At 42.4% G+C, this 9,497-nt stretch overlaps 1 pseudogene; it reads left to right on the top strand.

Moving 5' to 3' along the window:
• Nucleotides 1-7,124: 7,124 nt before the first annotated feature.
• Nucleotides 7,125-7,726, top strand: LOC101563878 (annotated as a pseudogene).
• Nucleotides 7,727-9,497: the final 1,771 nt, after the last annotated feature.

Genomic DNA, 9,497 nt, shown 5'->3' with positions numbered 1-9,497 from the left:
CAATGTGTTAATTATTGAAACTGTCCTACCAATTTGATTTGAAACTGTCTCATTGCTATTTGTTTATCAATAAAATTATGGGGGAAAAAAAGAATGTATTTTGTTCACAGTTTCATAAGGCTTAGTCCATGGTTGCCTGTGTGTGATGGGTACCTTTTCCTTTCCTTTTCCTCTTCTTTTACAGCCTTAGAGCACTTCTGTCCTATAGAACAGAGCTTCAGTCCAAATGCAAATAATAAAAATGAGAATGAGAATAAATGAGCAGCTTCTGTCTGCTAACCCCACTCAGTGTCAAAGTACTAGCAATGCAAGACTGTTGATTCCAGAATAAGACACTGAAATTTGCCCAGAGAAAAATCATTGGTGTATTCATTATTTTTTGCAGCATAACAAAGCACCCCAGAAGTTAGTGTTTAAGACAACAAACATTTTATTTGCTCACAATTATGTGAATTGGGTCCATGGTTCTTCTGCTGGACTCACTTGGAGCACCCAGTTGCACTCATCCATGACCTCACACTGGTTGGAAGCTCTAAGAGAGCAACACTTGCACTTCTGTAAATTGTTACTGCCTGTGGTGCTGTCTTTGTGTCTCTGTTGAGCTAACCAGAGCTCCTTTGGCAAGAGCATTCCTGGAGGACTGGATTCTCTTGAGGCATAGATTTCAGTACTGAATGCTGTCTTTTACTCCCCTGTATTCTACTGCACAAGCAAGCAGAAAGGCCAACCCAGAATGAAGGGCAGAGAGGAATGCAGAACAGTCTCCATCTGTTGACAGGAGATGTCAGTCATCCTGCAAAGGGAAGTATGTTGGGGAGAGGAGGGCTTTTGTAATCATCTTCATGCACAAATGACCACTGTCAGTCGCAACAAGAAAGTACCTAGTAAGTACTTTTTTAAGGGTTATATGTCCTTACTTTGTGAAAGTGGTTGGTTATTTATTCTTCTAGGAGAAAGTAACAGTAGTATAGACTAGAAGTCTTATGAGTGGAGAATCAGTTAAGCCATGGTTTAGAACAAACTCTGAAGTGCACCATGGAAGGCAGTAGGCGTATTGGTTTTAGTTTTCAGTGGAATTGTCATTTCTCTTTGACAAAAGGATATAAAACATAGTGGTATGGAATACTGATTTTTTAAGGAAATCTTTCTAAACACAGTTAAATCATTACAGAACTGGGTACTAACCAAATGGAAAACATTCTGCACCAAGGAGTTGGAAAGAAAACTTTATTACACTAGCTGGCGGGTGGAGGATCACTTCCAAAGCGTCAACCAAGAGCTGGCTTGGAGCTTGGTTTATATGTTTTGCAAGCAGAGGATACAAAAGCTTAAAAATGTGGTGAAATTTTTTAAATTTATTTTTAAAGAGAATAAAAATAGTAAAAAAATTAGAAATGGTACAGAATTTCATTAAGCAAAATACTAGGAATTCAACAATTGTTATATTGCATAATGTTGCTTCAAATTAGTTGTTTAGATTTCCAGATATAAGCACAAAAAGTTGGTTTGAAAAATCATAAGAAATTTAAAAAGGGAAGAAAAAAATGTAAGCATTAACTGCTCCTTTCAATAGACCAGCAGATATCTTCAGTACAATTACCCAAGCTATGATAGCATCAGCATCAGCATCCTTGCTGGGCAGAAAATCCTTGAAACAAGTTATCAAACAGAGTATACTCAGAGGCCAGACACAGGAGTTAGGGATGCATAGCCTCAAAGGTCTCCAAAAGAAATCAGATCAGAAAGTGGACTACACAGGAGACTAATAGGAGAATTATCAGTCATCCGGGGTTCTAGTAATGCCACCCATCCATGTTGGAAAATCTCCAAGGAACTCCATTTCTTAAGCCCTTTGTTCAAGGAGTTTTTGGAGGCATCAGAGGTTTTTCTTTTTTAATTACACCAGATTTGTTTGCATAATAACAACATTCCTCTTCTAAGAACAGGCAAGTACCTCCTTGTTGAGCAGCTAAGATCTACAGCTTTTCTGTTCTGTACAACAACCATGAATAAAGAATCAATTTGTTCTTGGAGGGTGTCAATAGAATTGTTTTTGTCTTTTTGTTTTGTTTTGTGTTTGTTTGTTTGTTTGTTTTGTTTTGTTTTTGTTTTTGTCTTTTTGAGACAGGTGCTCACTATGCAGCTCAGGCTAACCTTGAGCTCACTTTGTAACCCAGCCTGGTCTCAAGCTTGCAACAATCCTCCTACCTCAGTCTTCTGAGTGCTGGGATTACATACATGGGCCACCATACATGGCTACTGTGGTCAATAGAATTTTGAACATTTGTAAAGTCTCCTATCATTTGGTTTGTCAACTGGATATATTGACATTGTCCTAACTCAACAGCCATTGCACTCATGGTGAGACCTCCTGCTGTTACTGTTCTGGCCAGGATAGGTAGAAACATGTCTCCTTCTTGGCAGGACACAGGGAAAATCAGGGAGCCTTGGTTACCTGGATAGATGTTGAAGACTGGGATCAGCAAAGCCACACCACAGGCTCATGTTCTGTGGGGGAAGATACGTGGTAGATCCCATCAGAGCACACAAAAAATGTTGCATAATTTGCCTGAGCAGGGTGTTGGGCCAGCTTAAAGAGGCACAGTCAGCTGATATATTGGGGAAGCCTTCATTTCCCAAGAAGCAAGTGGAGTTTCCCATTATTTGGGCTGGGGAAGCTAGGAGTAAGTTGATCAGCAACTCCACTATGTTATAACCAAGAGGCCTTTGGGATCAGTATGAACACTCAATAGGACACGGCAGTGAGCAGCATACAATCTGCCCCCAAAGTTGGATCAACTTATTGGAGGACAGTCTGGGTCTCACTAACTAATTGTAACAGTTCTGGAGTGAATGAAAAGTGGTCTTTGATAGTGGTTTTGATTGTAGAAGCTCTGAGGTTTGTGAAGACCTTAGACATGGGGACCCAGATAGTGGAGATAAAAAAGCTTTTGGATTTGAATTAATATACCAAGGTCTTCCCATTAAAACATGAAAAGAAGTTGGCCAGATTGGGCTACTTGCAGGCAGAAGAAAGCAGCTTGAAGTCTAGGCAGGAAAACCAGCTGGCATGAGGAGGGAATAAGTCCTGGAGAATATTCAGATTTGATACCATTGGGTATGAAGTTATGCTCGCTGCATTAACAGTAAGGAGCTCTTACACTGGTCAGCAGTCCTCACCAGGCTTTTTGATGTGAGGTAATGGAGTGTCGTAAGGTGATTGGCAGTCTATTAGAAGTCGGGGGTGGGGGGCGGGCAGGGAGATAAATGCTTACCTAGCAGGTGCAAGGTCCTGAGTTTGATCCCTGGTACCACCAAAAAAAAAAAAAAAAAAGTCCAATTTATTTTAGGTAGGCAATATGGCCTGGATGCTGAGTCTGGCTTCTCTGGACATGGGATGTTGCTCTATATCAGTGGATGTGATCATGGGACTGAGGCCAATGATTATGGGGACATAGTTTATGGTAAGCTCCAGGGATGAATCTTCAGCCCATAATCCTGGGATCAGGGTCTCTGGATCCATGTTGATTATAGTTTCTGGTTGGCATAGTCACCATTCTGCTTCCTGTTGGGATGTTTAGGGTCAATATCTGACCTGGAGTCTCTAGTTGGAGAGTGAAGGAGGACAGTTTGTCCAGATCAAAGGATACAGCAGCCCTCATTTTCATAAGAAGATCACATCCTAAGAGAGGTATGGGACATGCAGGCATATATAGGAACTGGTGGCTGATGAGATGGCCTGCAACCTCACAGGATAAACTGTGACAAAAAATTCTTATCCAGGGATACTCCTGTGGCCCTCATTACCTGAATTTTCTTGAAAGTCAAGGGCATGATGGGTTGAGTAACAATGCAATATTTGGTTTCAGTGTCTACTGTGAAAGTCATGAGTTTTCCCCAAATTTTGATCATGACTACGGGCTCCCAGGGGCTCAGTGAAATAGAGTCTGTCTTAATCTTTTCCTTTGTCAAAAAGCAAAAAGAGGGATGGCTAGATAGCTCAGTGGAATAAAGAGCCTGCCTAGGCAGACATAGGGACCGAGGTTTGATCCCTGGCGTGCCATGCTGGCCCCACCCCTGGGGTGCAGTGATTGAGACTGGGCATGGTGGTGCATGCCTGTAGTCCCAGCACTTGGGAGGATCACTATGAGTCCAATCTGTGTAGTGAGACCCTGTACTAAATATATATATATATATATATATATATATATATATATATATATATGCAAAAAGAGAGGATTTGGTTGGAGAAGTACATTTGATTGATTGGACTTCAAATTTATCTCATAGGCAAATGTAGTCAGGGTCTGGGGTCTCTGGATCCATGTTTATTATAGTTTCTGATGTCCTTTCATTTGATGATGTCCAAATTGATGTCCAAATTGATTACAGCAGGTACAATTGACTGTCGGTGAGCAGATAGGGACAACCACCAGATTCAAGTTGGAAAGGAGTTTTGTTTGCTTTTTCTGGTACTCCTCTTAGCAGCCACAGATGATGGGGATTTTGGGGTAAGGATTGCCCCATCCTAGCAGCCAAGAGAGTAGCCTGTTTTTGAGCATGCCAATCTACCTATCAGCAGCTCTGCTTTTTCTCCTCTTTGTCTCAATTTAGAAAGTCCCTTTGAGCTACCTGCAGGAGTTTGGTGGCATGTATGTCTGCAAGTCTGTCAACTTTCTGAATCTTTTTCCAAATGTCAGAGGAAGACTGAGTTATGAAGACTGAATTTACCATCTGTTGGTTCTCTGGGTCCTCTGGGTCAAATAGGGAATAAATGTAGTGGGGCTCACACAATTTCTCATGGAAACTGGTAAGGCTTTCAGTGGCCTCCTGAGACACTTCTGATATCTTTGACATGTTTATTGCTTTTTTACTTCCTTCTTGGAGGCTGGACAGAAGAACCAAACCGTATCACTTGAGGGCCTCATTGCTTTCTGGAGTGATATAGTTCCAATTTGGACTGGTTGATGGAAGCCTAGCTTTCACCCAAGCCAGAACTATGCCTGAGGCCTGAGCTCAAAGACAGTTGTAAGCCCCGTCTAAAATTCAGAGGCATTCTTTGGTGTTAAAAAGGGTCAGGAGAAATTGCTGACAGTTATCCCAAGTAAGGAGATGGGTCTGGGAGACCAGGAGGTCAATCAGAGCTTGAGCCAAACACAAACCAAAAACCTCCTATACAAGAAGACATCCCTGAAGAACGCTTTGCCTACAAAGACACTGACAGTAGTGATATTAGTAATAAAGCTACCCATTACAAGAGTTTATAAGGATCAATACAGAAAACAAAATTAAAACTTTTGAAATAGAAAATGACAAGATGCATAAGCAAAACATAATAGTAAATCTCCAGCTCATCCAGAACAAGTCCAGGGCATAGCAAAATAGAAGAAAATGGAAGACACACACCTGACACTTCTGAAATTATAGAAACTGAAATAAAGAAACAAATCCATGAAGCTATAGATGAAATCAGATCAGAAATAAACCCTCATGTAAAAAAAATAATTGTCAATATTCATAAAGGAATTGCTCAGTGAATCTACAGTAGAGACAAAAAATAAATGGTTATAGAGAAAGGTTGGAAACCATGAATGATCAAAATAGAAAAGAAATACAGTGCATGAAATGGATTCAAACAGTTATGTAGGGATTTTAAAACTACAATGAAAGCTGACAAAACTGCTTGAATGAAAATGGAGTTAACCTTTCAGACACTGAAGACAAAATAGTGGCTAGAAATCATGTAAGGAAAGCTATCTTAAAAATAACAAAGGATTAGGAAATAACAGTTCAACAACAATGACAGTTCAACAACAATGATGATGCAAAGAAAAATAATATAAAATTAATTGTTGTTAATAAAGGAGTCAACACAAATGACATAAAAATACTACTTACAGAAGTAATAGCAGAAAATTTCTCAAGCATGGAAAAAGAATCTGACATACATATAAGTGAGGCACAAAACTCTAATTAATGAAAACTAAAATAAATCTATACCCAGACATATAATAATCAATATCCCAGAAATTCAGCACAAGAATAAAATAATAAAACCTTTTAGAGAAAAGAAGTGGGCCAACTACAAAGGGAGGCCCATCAGAATCAAAGCAGATTTCTCAACACAAACACTCAAGTCAGGAGAGCTTCAAGTGAAGTATTTCAAGTCTTCCAAGAAAACCACTTCCAACTCAGATTGATGTGCTCTGAAACACTGTTTTTCAAAATTATTGCAGAAATAAGGTACTTCTATAATAAAGAATAACTGAAGAAATTCTTTACCACAAAACTACCACTACAAAGGATAATGAAATACTTTGTAGACATAAAAATGGCACATTTCCATGAAAAACAACAAAAAGAAATCACCAGACAGGCAAACAATTAAATGGAGGGGAAAATCAGGGAACCAAGTATGGGATAATACAATGACAAAGATAAACCACTACATATTAGTTGTAATCATCAATGTAAATGACCTTAATTCACCAATTAAAAGAAACAAACTGGCAGAAAGGATCCAGAAACAAGATCCAATAATATTCTATATATTAAGAGTTACAGAAACACACTTAACTCAAAAAGAAACTCATAAACTGAAAGTCAAAGAATGGAAACAAAACTCTATGTGACTCTGGGAACCCAGAAAAAAGCAGGTAGCTCTTCTGTTTGGAAACAATGTGAACATTAAATCAAGAATGATCACAAGAGACAAAGAAAGTCACTACAGGGCTGAGGAGATAGCTCAGCAGTCTAAGTGCCTGCCTGGCAAGTGCAAGGACACAGGTTCAATCCCCAGTATTACAAGCTGTGCCAGCCCTGGACAGGCATGCCTTGTCAGCCACCAAAACCAGGTATGGTGATGTACACCTTGAATCCCAGCAATGGGGATGCTGAGACAGAAGGATTACTAGGAGTCCAAGCTGTGTAGTAAGACGCTGTATCAAATACATGAATAATGGACTATAAGTCCCAGTGCCTTTGGGCGCACGGGGGAGGTGTGCATGTAGAAACCCTGGGTTGAAGGATCTCCTCAGAGCTCTGGACAGGACCCCAGCCCCTCTCAGTATCCTGAGGGCCAGCCTAGAGTGCTCAGCTTCGGAGGTTCAAGGGAAGCAGTGAAGATGTCTAATGAACCACCCTCTCCTTGTCCTGGGAGCCCCACAGCCCCACTGCTGGAGGCAAAAAGCGGAGCACTATCCACCCCAGGCCGTACCTCCCCAGCTGTGATGCAGCCCCCACCAGGCATGCCACTGCCCCCTGCAGACATTGCTCCCCCACCCTATGAACCACCAGGTCATCCAGTGCCCCAGACTGGCTTTGTCCCTTCCCCCATATGGGTGCAGAAGGTGCCTACATGGCTCCAGGTTTTTACCTTCCTCCAGGTCCTCATCCACCCATGGGCTACTACCCCTCAGGACCATATCCACCAGGTCCCTACTCTGGCCCTGGGGGGCCATGCGGCCACAGTTTTGGTCACTTCAGGGGCTGCCACCACGTGACAGTGCTGCAGGGAGAGATCTTTGAAGGTGTACCTGTGCAGACTGTGTGTCCCCATTGCCAGCAGGCTATCACTACCAAGATCTCCTATGAGATTGGACTGATAAACTTTGTGCTGGGTTTCTTCTGCTGCTTGATCCCCTGCCTCATCAACAACTTCAAGGATGTGACACACACATGCCCCAGCTGCAAAGCCTACATCTGTACATACGAGCACCTGTGCTGAGGGAGCCAGACTTGGACTCATCTGCCTGTCAGTCTAGCGCCATGCTTTGCTCCCCGCATTCAGTGATCATTTTCCCCATCACTTGGGGTAGTAAGCTGTGCCACTGTCCCCTGAAAATCCTGTCATCTTTGCCTTGCCCTAACCTGAGTATCTGACTCTTCCAGCAAAACTTCTGTTGGATTTAAGGCCAAGGGCCAATAGGTGGCAGGGACAGTAGCCCTAAGCTTGTGTGTTGCTGCTGGTTTGGTTGACATCTGTGATCTAGAAGGTAAGTTGGGAAGGGTCTCCTATTGGGGTTCCCATTCTTCCCTATAATGTTCAAACTTGGTCCTGGCTCTCCTTGGGACCAAAAACAGTGAGAGTAGTACTGGGTCCAGGCATTTCTGATCTTCTGGGCCAAGAGTAGGGCATTGTTTGAAGTCTCGCCTGGAGCCACACAGGACTGAGTTAAGCCCTGGGTTTGTTAAGGTGTATGCTGTACCTCTGCAGTGCCAGAGACAGGCATGACAGAATAACTGCCAGCTCTGACCCTCAGAACTCTCAGCTATGGTAACCCAGGAACTCCTAACTCCCTGTCCATGCGCCCAACATCCATCTGGTGTAAGGTAGCCAAGAGGGACTCATCTTCATGCATCTCCTTTTGAGTCAGTGTACAGATCCTGCTCTCTGGCCACATCTATGTGAACCACTATATTTTTCTGGGGCCAGAAGGAATACCCACAAATCTAGCCTGTCCTGTGTACTATGTTCTCATTGTGTGTGGGTGCATCCCCTTCCCATTAACTACTGTGTTCCAGGTAGGACAGATGGTATATGAGGGAACTCGCTGTAGCTGTAGTGAGATCTACAACACCCTCACATTGATTCTTTTCTCATTAAGTGTGGGCCCTTAGCTGACTTGCTGTCATTGTTCACACTCACATTGGGGTGTTCCAGTAGGAACATCTCTGGCACTGAGGTAGAAAGGAGAAGAGCAGAAATAAGCTCTGGGAGTACCCTAGTAGACACAAGCCCTGCCCTGGTTATAGCCCAAATCTGTCTTTATCTCCTGAATAGTTTGTGAATTTGCACCTCTCCTGATCTCACACTGCCACTACATGGCCTCCCATCACTGTGAATTGTGGCCTGGTCTCAGTTTGTAGTTTCTCATTAAATTGGCCCTTTCATTCCCCTGAGCTGGGCCTCTACTGTCTTGCCTGGCTTTCTTCTTTTCTGAGAAAGATGGTGAGTTTATATGTAAATATACTGGCAGGTAGGGGGCTGAACACAACTATCTGGCAACAACATTGATACATAGTGACTGCGAAAACCAGAATTTGATGTAGATCATGATTAAGAAATGCAGCTGTGACTAGCCCAGGGCAGGAGCTGACCTCAGCAGTGACCATAAAGTTACCTTCTTTCCTCAGATACTTGTTCCATCCACCTACACATTTTGGTGTACATCCATAGCTCCTGCAAGCTGGAGAACCCCTCCCCACAGCTTGGGCTTGGTGTTATCCTACCCTTAAAGTACAGACACTGGGTTAACAAGACATAGTCTGAGCATACAAATTCTAGACCTACCAATGAAGGTAGTGTGCTCAAACTGTAGTTTTAAGAAGTGTTTCCTCACAATTTAACCCCGTTTTGAATAAAACTTTTACAGTAATAGATTCCTATCAATAAAAATATTTAGGGGCTGGAGAGATGGCTCAGTGGTCTAAAGCACCTATTTAGAACAAGCTTAGCAAAAGCATCAGGGACCGCGGTTCAATCCCCCAGCACCACA

The sequence above is a fragment of the Octodon degus genome, unplaced genomic scaffold, assembly GCF_000260255.1.
Source record: "Octodon degus isolate 3935 unplaced genomic scaffold, OctDeg1.0 scaffold00022, whole genome shotgun sequence".
NCBI classification, from domain to species: Eukaryota; Metazoa; Chordata; class Mammalia; order Rodentia; family Octodontidae; genus Octodon; species Octodon degus.
The sequence above is the reverse complement of the archived record's forward strand: the minus strand, read 5'-3'. Positions and strand labels throughout refer to the sequence as shown.